We start from the raw sequence: 14064 nt of genomic DNA, 5'->3' as shown, positions 1-14064 counted from the left end.
TTATTTGTCTGAGCTTACCACATAGGCTAGGGTAGCTAAGCAGTGAGTTCAGGATCCACCTTGCCTCCTTCCTTCCCAAGGCTAGGGTTACAGGTGTGAACCACAATGCCCAGACTTTGGCTAGGTGTCACCAAGCATCTCTGGGTTACAAAACTGGTCCAACCCAGAGATGCTCAGTGACCCTTGGCACATTTTAAGTTGTCACTCAGGGAGGCAGGAGAGCCTGAGTGGAGAGACCAGGAATCCTGCTAAGCATCCCATAATATGCCAAAAAGCTTCCCCCAATGAGGGAGGCATCTAAACCCAACCGAAGAAATGCTACTTTTACCAAGGTTGAGAGAGGTTGACAACCCTTTTCTGACTTAGAAGAAGTTTCCTAAGAGAGACAGAAAAATGATGCCGTGAAGCGGGCTTTTAAGAGTCCAGGAAGTGCCTTATTTAAAATAAACTTCTTTTGAAAATGCTGTTTCAAGATCAGTGACGGCCAGCGTCAAGTGAGCTCATGTGAAAAAAAAAAAATAGCATTGTTCACGCCCGGCGGGTTCTTGCAGGCCGTCTTATGTAACGTAGAAAAACAAGACGATGCTTAGGATTGAAGCCATTAGCAAAACCCAGGTCCACTGGGGAGCGCTGAGCTCCAGGGTGTGGACAGAGATGGGGTGAGTGGGAGACGGAGGCGAGCATCGCAGGAATCGTTCCAAGTAGAAACAGGCCCTTCAGGTTTGTATGGTAATCAAATTCCTGGCACTGTACTTTTTATTATGGAACAGGAAAGGCTAAATTGGGGTAGGGGAGGTAGGGCAGAGGCCCCGTAGAATGAGAGGGTATTTATTATTCACCATATTTGCCTACGTTGGCTGTGAAATGAATGGCTTTCCTGTCTCTTATCAAAGATGGTGTGTGTGTGTGTGTGTGTGTGCAGGTCAGAGGTCAGATTAAGGTATCATTTCTCAGGAACTTTCCAACTTGTGTTTGAGGCTGTCTCTCCTTGGGACCTGGGGCTTGTTGATTAGCCCAGGATGGCTGCCCCATGAGCCCTAGGGATATTGCTGGCTCTGCCACCTGAGCACCTTGGTTATGAGTGCATGCCACCACACCTGCCACACCTGCCTCATGCCTGGCTCTCTCTCTCTCTCTCTCTCTCTCTCTCTCTCTCTCTCTCTGGGGGTGGGGGGTGTAGTTGAGACAGGGTTTCTCTGTGTAGCCCTGGCTGTCCTGGAACTCACTCTGTAGACCAGGCTGGCCTCAAACTCAGAAATCCGCCTGCCTCTGCCTCCCAAGTGCTGGGGTTAAAGGTGTGTGCCACCACTGCCTGGCTCATGCCTGGCTTTTTACATGAGATCTGCGGTTCAGAATCCAGGCCCTGAGGCTTGCATAAAAATCAGTTACTCTGGGCTCTCTTCCCTACCTTTAAGAGATGTATTTTAATTACTGCTCTAATTAATTACTTCATCTATGTTTCCCTGGTATTTTAGGAGAGACTGTTTGAATTGGGGGTGGTGTAGAGAACATAAGTCAGAGGTGGAGGGTCCTTGACTTGAGGAAGAATGAGGGAGCTGGTGTGGACTATGATTTTCTCTCAGGGAGAAGGTCATTTCTTGTTTAGCTGATTTGGGACTGGGTGGGACCACACAGTCCGGAAAGCTGATTGCTGAGTTGAACTGAGTGAAATGGGCATCATTGCCCCATTAATGGCTTTGCTTCGCTCCTGTTGGTGAGGGAAAGTAATAACTCCACTTGGCTTTGGATAGAGATAGAGAGTGGACTGGCGTCACAGACACTTACTGTGTAGTACAAATGCCAAGTGCTCCTCTTCCTTGCTGGAGAACGCATTTGGGACTGGGTGTGGCAGTTACTTGAGACCCTAGCACTGCAAGGTGTGGGTGCTGGGAATTGAACCTGGCTCCACAGGCAAAGCAGCTAGTGTTCCATCCAGCTCCTCCAATCAGAATTATAGATCTCTCTCTCTCTCTCTGTCTCTTTTTCTCTCTGTCTCTCTCTCTCACACACACACAGACACACACATACACACAGGAAATATGACTCCACTCACCCCGAAACTGCTCCTGGGATTCCAGACGCATCCCTAAGCAACCTTCAGCTCTGAAGTCCATAAACGTCCCCAGGTCACATATGGCCCTCAGCAGCTTTCTATAGGAGCCCAGGCTCAAGGCTTTGGAGGTAGGCTGCCTGCCTCCTGTTGAGATGTATCCCTTCTCAGTCATGCTCTAGTCATCATGACCCATGACTCATGCCTCAGTTTTCTTCATCAACATACAGGAATTAGAGTAGTACCGATCTTGTAGAGTGTTAGGACTATTTTTGCAATCCTGAGGTCAGGGCCTGAAACCCAGTTAAGCACTCTGAGTTTGCTAAACGAGGCTGTATGTGTACCCTCGTGTGACAGCCGTCACCACACTCATAACTAATGCCATTCTGGCTGCAGAAGTCCTTTCTTCTCAAAGTTCAACACCCAAAATACATAATGCTGACGGAGACTCTGCCGTCCAAGGACCGCGTTCTTGGTAAATAGGAACAAAAAATGAAGGAAACTCCATTGAGGAACATTCGGGAGTAGTTAGCCCAAGGACATAGGATAATCACACGCAGAGTGAGAGAAAAGCTTGCTGTAGGAACTGCTTGCTCTGTACTAGCTGGAACAAGGTAGCAAGTCATTCCTCCAGGTATACATGCAGGCAGAACACCTACACGCATACAATAAAATAAGTCTTTAAAATTCTGAAGGAAGTGTTGTGTAGGAGCCCCTTTAGGAGCTGCCCAGGACAGGTTCCAGGCACCAGTTCTGAAGTGTGCAGTTAATGCACACAGTCTCTCATTCAAGGCTGACACTCTGGTGAGAGCTTTGGGCTCATAATTATGACATCATAATCTTTGAGGCTTTGGGCTCTCCAGTAGAGTTTGTGGCTTTGGTACGAGCAAACCCAACGGGGGTGTTTCTGATAGATCCCTCATCCGTGAAGACTGTTCTGGGTCTGGGATGGTGGGGAGCAGCCACCTGTTTTCATTCAGTTGAATCCCTTCCTGGATAACCTGTGGGCCCAAATTTATTTTGAGAAAAACACCCAACTGTAGAGAAGAGGAAAAAGTTCTTGATTACTGTCCCTGCTAAACTAAGGGGTCTGCATTGTGACAGAAAGTCACAGTGCGGTGCTTGCTGACTCCTGAACCTGGGGTGGACTTGGGACAACTGGGCTCCCTTTCAGCTCCCCAGAGCAGCTCACCAGCTGTGAAGGATAAGGCTTCCTTGGGGAGCAGGAGAGGCCAAGCTGAGATCGGAGAACAGGTGACCATTGTTAGTGAATTTAAGCAACCCACATCCCAAGTATGGCAAGGAGGCGTCTCTGGGGCGTGGCTCTTCTAAGTGACCACGTGCAGATTGATTGCGATTGCCTCTCTGTGCTCTTCTCCAGGAACTGCAAACTGCTGTGTGTGTCTGTGGAACAGGTGTCTGTGGACTTGCTTTGGAAATGGAATCGCATTTGGGGAAATGCATCCCAAAGTCAAAACAACTCTGCTGCTTTGGGAGGAAACCCACTCAGGAAATTTGTTATTTGCCCTAAAGGATGTTTGAGCACAAGGAAGTCTGGATGCTGGAATCAATTCAGTGAAGCAGAAACCTGTGTGGCCCTGCCCTGCTGCAGAGTGTGTGTGTGTGTGTGTGTGTGTGTGCTGTTACCTCTAGCTTTTCCTCTGAACCCATGTGTTTGCTGTCTCCCTTTCAGAGCACTTAACTTAATTATCATAAAAAAAGTAATTAGAGTTGGCTGACTACATCAGGGAGAAGAAACTGTGAGCAGAATATATTCTATGAAAAAAAAGGTTTTATTCTTAATGACTTATTTCTTTTTATTTTATATGCATTGGCAGTTTGCCTGACTGCTTGTCTGTGTGAGGGTGTCAGGTCCCCTGGAAATGGGGTTACAGATGATTGTGAGCTGTCATGTGAGTGGTGGGAATTGAACCCTGGTCCTCCGGAAGGGCAGTGTTCTTGACCACTGAGCCATCTCTCCAGACCCAAATAAAAGATACTTTCAATTAATAAATAATGTTGGCCCACTCTGTGCCGAATTGTCTGGTCTTGCCAGCAGTTTCTCCATAGCAAATGTGCTTTGCATACAGTTCAGGTTCCCTTTTCCCCAAGCACACCTTCTTTCCAGTGGGTTGTAACAGCCCAATCTAATAATTTCTCATTATAGTTGACACTTTAGTATTTCATAGTATAGTATAGTTTAGTATTTCATACTAAAATAAAATAATATGTAAATTTTACATATTATTTTATTTTAGTATGAAATAAAGACATTTATGTTGTCTTAGGCAGGAATGGAACAGAGAATGACTGGAAACCAGGATTAAAGATGCAATTTGAAATCTTTAATTCTAGTTCTATTCCCCGCCTCTCTCCCTGCCCCCTATTTTGTTTTGTTTTCTTGAAACAGGGTCTCACTATATAACCCTGGCTGTCCTGGAACTCATTAGGTAGACCAGACCAGCCTCAGGCTCACAGAGATGCACCTGCCTCTGCCCCTCTGCCCCTCTGCTTCGAAAGCTTGTGCCTTTAATTTACATCTGGATTCCAGTTCTATTTTCTAATAAATATTCTTTGGCATATTTGGGATAATTCTGTTTGTGACTGTTATGCTGCCTTTTAAATTATAAAATCATTTTTAAAAAAAGTTTTAATAAACAACTAGTGCTTCTTGCCTTCTATTCTTTCTTTTTTTAAAAAAGGTCCTTTGCTGTCAGTTTCTTGGAATAACTCAAAGGGAGAAACAATATTTTGTTAGGAACCCGGATTCTAAGTAGAAATATTTCTTTTGTCATCTTCGTGTACATATCTGTGTATATGGTATATAGCATGTGTGTGTGTGTGTTGCACGTGTGGACCTTAGAGGACAACTGTGGGTGTGGGTCCTCACTGTCTGCCGTGTTTGAGACAGGCTCTCATGTTCACCCCAGTGCACACCAGGCACCCGTCTGTCTCACTGCAGGACGCTGAGACGGCAGACGCGTGCTGCAGCATCACCTGTGGGTGGGTGCTGGGGATCCAAACTCAGATTTGCAGGCTTGCACAGTCGGCCCTTTACTCACCAAGCCTTCTCTCCAGCCCTAAATACAAATTTTAATAGATCAAGGCTCACAGAAATGGTGACTTATGTGTACGTGTTGTTAATGGCATACGTCAATCTAGTGTGGCTCTTTATGATAACAGACACTTGGTGATTGTGGACAGAAAGCCTGTGATTGTTGAGAAAGGTACAATGAATCGTGTGTGTGTGTGTGTGTGTGTGTGTGTGTGTGTAGAAATTGCTGCAGAAATTGCTATTAATTTAAGACCTCTACCTCATTGTGTGATGATGGAACATGAGGTGTTTCTCCTGCCGATGATGTCTTACAGCATTTTGAGAGTCTTAGCAGCCTGTCTTCTAAGAACCAAGTCTACCTGCTGTGTTCAAGCTTTAGGATGGAAGTGTGATGTCAGACTCGTCAAACTCGGGTGAAAACAGCCCAGGTGTTCAGACTCAGGTGAAAACAGCCCAGGTGTTCAGACTCAGGTGAAAACAGCCCAGGTGTTCAGACTCAGGTGAAAACAGCCCAGGTGTTCTTTAACTGATGAGGGTGAACAACAAAACGTGGCGTGTCTGGGCCAGGAATAGTGCTGAGCCCTGAAAGGAATGAAGCGAAGCAACCATGAGCCCACTGACAGGAAAATAGGCAAGCCCACAGATGCAGAAGGAAGAGCTGCTGGTTTAGCGGTGTTTTACAGGAGTCCCAGAGAGATAGATGGAAGGGAAATCGCTGGCTATCTAGGGTGGGGCAGAAACTACTGTTGTGATGAGCATTAAGTATTAAACTTTTACCCAAACTAGGTGCTTGTACAGCCTTCGGAGTACCCTAAAAACTGTCTTAACTTCCATAGGAATGAATTGTCTGATGCGACAGGCTGCTAAGGACTGGGTGAGCTTTGGCATAGGGGAAGGAAGGTGAGGGCAGTTCTATTATTAGTTCACTATGGCTGCCATAGCAAAACACCTTCCCAGAGACTTAACATAAATCTCTCACAGTTCTCACAGTTCTGCAGGCGTTAGAAGTCCAAGAGGAGGGTGTCACGGGATCTTTCCAGGTGTGTCTCCTGGGCTTGTAGGTGGCTGCTTTCTCACCATGTCCTCTGCAAGTCTCTGTAGACACATACCCCTGGTGTCACAGGCTATTTTTTCTGTGTAACGCTGCCGGTCAGATTGGATAGGATCCAGCTGTAATGCTTTCATTTTAACCTAACTTCTTTAAAGTTCTGGTCTGCAGATATAGTCACATTTGAGGTAATGGGAGCTAGGACTTAAGTGCATGAGAACTTCTGATGGGGCAGATGTTAAATCTCACTGTGACAGTTATCTGGCTATGTGAGGACCTGATGCAGGTAGGGAACGCTCTATGGGCCATTGGGGTGGCAGCAGTGGGTCCAGGTGGAGGGCAGTGTGCCAGGCAGCAGCGGGGATGTGGTACTCCAGTCTATGGTGACACAACTTGGAATGTGGTGGGGGTGGGGCGGGGTGGGGGTGGACATGAGGAGACGTGGGCCTGAGGGTGACACCTTGAAAGCAGAAAAAGCAAAATTAACACCTGGAGGGCTAGGGTCTAGACTGATGGGGGAGGCTGGAAAGATGGGGCCAGATGTGCAAGATGAATGGGCAAACTGGAACTAAAGGGGCTGGAGAGCTTGCAAAGACAGAGTATGCTCAAGGCTTGGAGTGTTAGGATGTCATCATTTGAAGCCTTGACATTTCTCAACATGGAAAGGGGACATTTGGTAAACGCACCTGAGGCCCCATTGCCTGTGTGGTTGGTAAAGTCTCACTGGTTCTGTATTCATCTCCAAGCAGAACAGCATGTGTAGCTCTCTTCCGAGAGGACTCTTCCACTTGATCTTAGACAAAAGGCCGAGAATCGATACCGAGAGGACTCTTTCAACTAGTCATTTCTTTCCTTGTTAAGGGAATAATGTTTATACTAATTGACCACAGATTCTCCTAAGAGATTTTTCAGGACCCTGAACTGGAGGTTGGAGACAGAGACACATGTGCTTGTTAATCATTGCTGTTGGATCAGATTGTACGGATTTTACAGCTGACTGCTTGGCCAGCGGAGGACGGGATTCCTGATAATTATTATTTTGTGTTTTACCTCATTTAGAAGCATTAGAACATGGGGTGTTACTCCTCGGTTCCGGCTGATTTTGCTCAGATATTAAAGTTTGAGTTGTGCTTCCTGCATATGTCATCTTGACTTGTAAGTGCCCAAAAACCTTGGCTGGAGCTTCTCTGGATTCTATCGAATGCCTGTTACCTATATCTCTGTGAAGGAATGGTCTCTGGAGAGGACAGCTCATTAACTACTCTTTAGCTTACTCGATACATTGGTGAGATGGAGGGAAGGAGGTTTTCATAGTTGCTGGTATCTTCAAGGAAGACTTTGGAGGAATTCCCAAGAATCTAGCAGCAACTGGGTCACTGTGGCATATGTGTAGGTGGGCAGGCATGGGGCGAAGAAAGAGACCCCAAGACCAGGATCCTCTGAGAGTGATGTCTCCATGGTGTGTCTTCCGGTGGGCGTTTTTAGATCATTGGAATATGAGACTCGTTTAAGAAGCGATATTGTTTGTGCGCGCCAGTGTGTCTTTTGAATGCATGTCTGTGCTTGTGTAGGAACCTGAACAGGCCATAGGACACCCTCAATAGCTTTCTGCTTTCTTTTCCAGACAGGGTCTCTCATTGGCCTGCAACTCATCAAGCAGGCTGGACTGGCTCCTTAGATAGGATCCTCCTGTCTCAGCTCTCCCAGCACCGGGACTACAAGCCTGGACTGGCTTCTGAAAACGCCTTTTATTTTGAATAAGATCTGTGGGGATTAGATCTTCCTGCTCAGCCCTTTGAAAAATGGGGAGCTCACCTCCCTAGTTCCATCTGTTGCTTTCTTCTGAAAACTTTACAGAAGAACTCTTGAGCTCAGTGTTTTAGTTCCTTACTTTTTCGGTTTGTTCTGCTACATCAGACAGGACCAGTGATCACATGGCCGGTGTAGTTTAAGTGTAACCCAGGCTTTGAGTTGGCTTCCCTGACGTTTCTCCTCTTTTTCTACTGAGAAAAGCATTTCTTTAAACCAAGGCAATTAGTGGAGGGATAATCTTGAAACTTCATCACATGGTTTTTGGGGGAAGAGTGTAATTAGTATATTATGTAAGGCTCTGTAGCACGCAGCTCCAATGTTTGCCACTAAATGAGCATGTGCGATACCACATCTATGTCCTTTTCAGTGACTCTTGACCAGCTGTGCATGTGGCATCTCAGCCTGCTTCCTACCAGTAGAATGCCAATACTTATCTCTCTGTGCCTCTCAGCACCAGATGAGGTCTGCTAGGATAGTTCTTTCAGAAACTGTTGTGGGTCTTTCCAAGGGTCGCTTCCCTACAAAAGTGGCAGCCACTGCTTACCTCAGGACAAGGCACCTGTGCTTTGGCATTTGGCTGACGCTGCTGAGAGACTACCCCGGCTTTATAGGAGCCTCTTCGTTTGCCCCGATGCTTCCCTGAAGCATTTTAAAGTTTTAGATTAAAAAAAAAAATTAGGGTTGGAGAGATGGCTCAGTGGTTAAGAGCCCTGGCTGCTCTTCTGAAGGTTCTGAGTTCAAATCCCAGCAACCACATGGTGGCTCACAAACATGTGTAATGAGATCTGATGCCCTCTTCTAGGGTGTCTGAAGACCGCTACAGTCCATTTACATATAATAAATCTTAAAAAAATATTTAAACCCTTGAAGCTTTCTTTTTTATTTGTGCCTATTTTTAAGTAAATGTATTTCAGTAGCTATGTTCATCATATGGTGATAAGATAAGGCTAGGTAAAACTCTTCACCTGTGGGGCGATGCTCTGTGAGTAGAACTTACTGTTCTTTCCAAGGACCCGAGCGTGCTTCCTAGAACCCGCATCAGGTGAGTCTTTGGGAAACATACACACACACACACACACACACACACACACACACACACATATACACACACACACACTCATATCAATAAAATAAATCTTTACAGAGAACCCCACTTTCACCACCTCAGAACTTTGGGAGACATTTTGATTCGTGTGTAGTATAGTAATTTACCTCTTCATGAGCATACAGTGTGGCATTTCACTACATGTACAAAGTGTGTATGGAACAGATCATGTCCAATCTAATGTGCACGTAGTTACATGGTGCTCCTTATAGAGGACTGTGACATACATTATAAACCTGGTGCCAGTGGCCCATGTTCCTGACAGCTCATAGACTGTCTTCTATGAACTTCAACTGCACTTGCTATTTTTGTTACCATTTGGTCTCTATATATAGCTCCTTATGGAGTAGGTCTCCCAAGTTGACAGTTTACATATCATCTGCTATTGAAAAGACTAAGAACTTTATGGTTGTATTTTGTGTAAATGCACCTGGGGCATTACTTTTCTTATTCAATGCCTACTCTAAATTGTTTAGAGAAGTGCCCCACCCCTTCCTGTGTAAGTAAAAGCTTGGTTTCCTTGCTCACCCGGCTGTGAGGAAGATAAGTGAAACCTGTGGTCTAGTGTGGTAATTACGTTGACCTGACTGCCTGGCGTATTTATATGCTCTTTCACTTAGTATGTCTCTATGCGAGGTTCCAGTTTATGTGGGGGACAACGAGATTAAATATTTTCAAATTCCACAGATGTTCATCTGACTCAGCTTGCCAGCCTCACACCAGTGCAGGTGCCTGGGGCTCAGCGGCGGACAGGCCTGTGTGTCCCTGCAGCTGCGTCCTCGGAATTAGAGAATGCTACAGTCTTTGCTTGGCTGTCTGTAAGTTGTGGTCTCAGAGAAAGCCTAGCTCTTCATGCATTGCCTCCCTGTCCTACTCTGGGTTTGCTTCTCCCTCTGTTTGTTTATTGAGGAAATGACTGATTAGATGCAGCTTGGGGCTTGGGAGTGGTTGATGGGCATTGCTCGAGACCGGAAGATAAGAGGTTTGGAAAGACCGTTGACTCTTCTGAGTCTTCAGAGACTCTAGATTGAGATGGCTTCCATTGTACCTCATGAGGACCAAAGGGGGATGGGACATGTAGCATCATCAGAACAGCAGCGCTGAGCTAGGTCTGTCCTATCAAGGTGCCATCGCCTGGGTGACGTAAATGATAAATTTATGTCTGCTTAACTTTTGGGGGCTAGGACCCCAATATCAAGGTGTGGTCCTGGTTTCTTCTGTGCCTCTCCGTGTTTTATTGATGGCCCTTTGCTCAAGTGATTTTTTTTTTTTTCAGCGTGTGTCTCTGCCCTTAATATCCCTGTACAAGGGCACAGACCTACTGGAACCTGGCCTGCTTTGGTGAAGTCATTTACAGTTTGATGCTGAGTACAGTTTGAAAGGCCCTGTCTCCTCGGCGCAACTCCATTCTCAGGGAGCAGGTCGTCCCAGGGACGGACAGAGTTCAGTCTTTTGGGGATGATTGTGACAATTTGAGGGATTTCTGTTCTTGAGCTGTTCCCCGGGCCATGGAAAACTGTATGTGAAAACTTTAGAGGTTTGGTCAAAGACAGTATTGCCAAATTATTGTAGAGTATTTTGAGAGTTGGTGTGGGAACTCCAAACCCTAGAAGGGTGTTGGTGGCAAGAACTGGAGGCTTCTTTGACTCTCCCCTCCCACGCCATCCCACCTTTCACCTGCATTGTAACGTCCACGTTTTCCTTTCTGTCTTTGCTTGGAACCTTGGCTCCCACGCGTGCCAGGCAGGTTCTCTGCCACTAAACTCTACCGCCAGCCTTCTTTTTACTTTGGCTTTACTAAGTTATCCAAGTTGGCCTTGACTTTGCAATCATACTGCCTCGGCCTCCCAAGAAGCTGAGATCAAAACCAGGCACCACCAGACCCAACTTACCGAGGTTCTTAAAGGGCTTGATTGCCACACTTGGGGCAGATGGTGCTACAAAGAACACCTAACAGGGAATGACAGAACCATGAGTTCTCAAAATGACATTTAATGGGTGAATGCACTACATTGGAGCACCAAAACCAGAGAACTAGGGGAGAGGGGACAAACTATGGCCCGCCCCCAAGGCATGCCTGGCTCTAATCGGTAAAAGTGTGAATGAGTCCATAGTCATATAATATAGATATAGAGTAGGCAAAGGAACTCCTGTAGTTACAGGCAACATCAGTGATCCATTACACGTGTGTTTGCATGAAGACAAATCTCGTGCCCTAGTGTGTTAGCGGAACACAGCCCTGCAGGTGAGAGATCACGTGCAGAATGGAAACCCTGGCTCCTCCTTCTAGCACTGCCAGGAGTCATAGCTGCGTGGGATGCTAATGTCTCTTCCAGGTAGAGACAAAAAGCACATGCTACATACAGGTTGTAGAAGAGATTAAATGAGCAAATTCACCCAAAACTCTGACTCAGGAAAAGCACACCGGATGTGTGCAGGCGGCCCTGTCCTTCAGCAGCCCCCCCACCCAGGAGCCCCCTCACCTTGGTCTCCTCGGAGACCTCTGTGCCTTATCTCATTATATATTAGATTTGTAAATGAGGAAATGGGGGTGGGTGGGCTGCCTCCAAGCAGGTTCAGTCATCATCCCAAAGACAAGGGGAGATTCAACTCAAAATCTCAGAAGCTCCAAAGCCTGAACTCTGCCTGGAAAGCTGGAAAGCGCTGGACCAGTCCCTCCTCCATCTCTGTGTCAGATTGAACTCACCACGCTTCGTGACTCAGAGCAACTGCTCCAAGGCTTATACAAAACTGGGAGGGTGGTAAAGGGTCCAGATGTGGTGGGGGGTGTGCTCATGGCCCAAGTTAGTTGGGCAGGAGGTAGAAGTGTAGACAGTAATGCGTGTAGACTCTCACTGTACCCGAGATAGATGGTGGGCTGCTGGAGTCGGGTATGTGTGTAATTTCCTAGTTGTAGATGCAGAGATTGTGTAGAGTAAAGGGGAGATTCCGAGTAAGTCTGGAGTTGAGAAGACGGTGGGCCTGGTGGGGCACGGAATGCTATGCTATGCTATCCAAGGGGCACAGCAGAAGGCACAGTGTGGAACAGATAGGGAAGGAGCAATGGACCGTGAAGAAGGGGTGGCACTCAGCAGTACTGAAGTTATATGAGGATTGTGTAGAATTAGTGGATGTGAGATAAAGACTAGGACTTTCATGATCTAGAAATCGTTTAAAAAGTACGGAAGCCACTATGGCCCAAATTCAAATTTTCTGCTATTTAAGAATCACAGATTTGAAGGAGAAATAAAACATTCCGACCTTTATTAGAAAACCGAAAGACTAGTTAGTCTCTCACTCAAATGCCATTTTACCCATATACACAGTTTCCTTTAAAGTAATAATATGAGTGATACTTATGCAAGACACTTAATTGAAATGGGCAGGGCAGGTTATCAGTTATAAGTTGTGAGGGTTTGGGAGTGTGTGTTTTGCTAAATACAAAATTAGTATTTCCTCCCCGCCCCCCACCCTGGACATCCAGCATGGAGTATTTCAAGAAGTATTAATCTTACAGGCAGGCATCTTGAATAACTGAAAGCTGTTTGGTAAAAATGGAAAGGTATGTTAATTACTCATTTTTACTCAGCCTTCCAGTCTGTCAAATGAGTCAATAAGCACCTCCCAAGAACTACCCAGGTCAGGGTGTGTGTGTGTGTGTGTATAGCAGTGTGTGTCTGTGTATGTGTGTGTGTATAGCTGTGTGTGTGTGTGTGTAGCAGTGTGTGTCTGTGTATGTGTGTGTGTATAGCTGTGTGTGTGTGTAGCAGTGTGTCTGTGTATGTGTGTATGTATAGCTGTGTGTGTGTGTATAGCTCTGTGTGTGTGTGTGTGTGTGTGTGTGTATGTATAGCAGTGTGTGTCTCCCTCTCTCTGTGTAACCCACCGTTCCTCCCATCAGAAGGCTGAGCAGCCCCTATCATCAGTCTATGCTTCTTTCACAGTAAAAGTCCCCTGGACACTTTGTCATGTAAGAAGACATGTAATACGTTTAGGATGCTGCTCAGTGGCCTGGGCTTATGTTCACTTGACAACAGTGACTTTATTTGTGGTAAGGAGAAAAAAAATCCCATCAGTTATCCAAGCACCGTGTTCTACACTAGAAGGGAATTACATGTCTGAGGAAGAGGGATGGAGAAGGCCTGGGACAGGCCAACACTGGAGGGAGTTAAGAGTCTTAGAGTTACTCTCATAGAACCGGCACCATTTTTAAAAAGTGTTTATATGGCAGGAATGCTCCATGCTAGAAAAGGACACGGGAGATTGGGGTGCAGCTTAGAAATAGAGTGAGGCTCTGGATCTTCTCTCTCTCTCTCTCTCTCTCTCTCTCTCTCTTAGAAATAGAGTGAGGCTCTGGATCTTCTCTCTCTCTCTCTCTCTCTCTCTCTCTCTCTCTCTCTCTCTCTCTCTCTCTCTCTCCACATTGACTGAATGGATCCAATAATGAGGTAGTTGAGGCAGGCCTAAGGTACCTTGGCCCCTTCCCTCCTCATGGTTTCCTGTGGCCACAGACATGAGTTCTGTACCCTGTCTGCATAGTTAAGTCCCAACTCCTTGCTACAGAACGCGTAGGGTCCTTTTTACAGATACAACCCACAGCTTGGCCTTTGTAACTCTAGTCACCCAGGCCCTGGTGAACAACTGCTCCTTTTTTCCTCTGGTCCCTCCCTCCTCTTCCCTTGCTCACTCCTGCCCATGGACATGCTGAGGTGATAGCTCCCTTCCTATCAAGCTGAGTAGGAAGCTCACGGCCAGGCTGCATGGGGGCTATTTTGGAGGGTGGTAGTTGAGGTTATGTGCGCTGGTCTCTCTCACATGAGAAAAGTGTGTAGGCTATATATGTTTGCTCTCCTTTGATAAGTACCTACAAAGAACACTTAAAAATAGCACTAAAAGGCTGGAGAGTTGGCCCAGCAGTTAAGAGCACTGATTGCTCTTCCTGAGGTCCTGAGTTCAATTTCCAGCAAACACATGGTGGCTCACAAACATCTGTA

The 14064-nt window shown here is 46.3% G+C and overlaps 1 protein-coding gene across 4 annotated transcripts in view; it reads left to right on the top strand.

The window, feature by feature from the left end:
- Nedd4l (NEDD4 like E3 ubiquitin protein ligase) overlaps positions 1-14064 on the top strand; it is a 322257-nt gene that overhangs the window by 23472 nt on the left and 284721 nt on the right. Inside the window, exon 1 of one of the 4 annotated variants that reach the window (XM_052201453.1) lies at positions 9770-9888. The exons of the other annotated variants lie outside the window; for them this stretch is intronic. The gene's annotated coding sequence lies outside the window, so the exon portion shown is untranslated. Of the gene's footprint in view, positions 1-9769; positions 9889-14064 lie in introns of those variants that run through there. 4 annotated transcript variants of the gene reach the window in all.

This window comes from Apodemus sylvaticus, chromosome 13, assembly GCF_947179515.1.
Source record: "Apodemus sylvaticus chromosome 13, mApoSyl1.1, whole genome shotgun sequence".
Taxonomy (NCBI): Eukaryota; Metazoa; Chordata; class Mammalia; order Rodentia; family Muridae; genus Apodemus; species Apodemus sylvaticus.
Note: the sequence above shows the minus strand (reverse complement) of the source record. Positions and strands in the feature narration are given on the sequence as shown.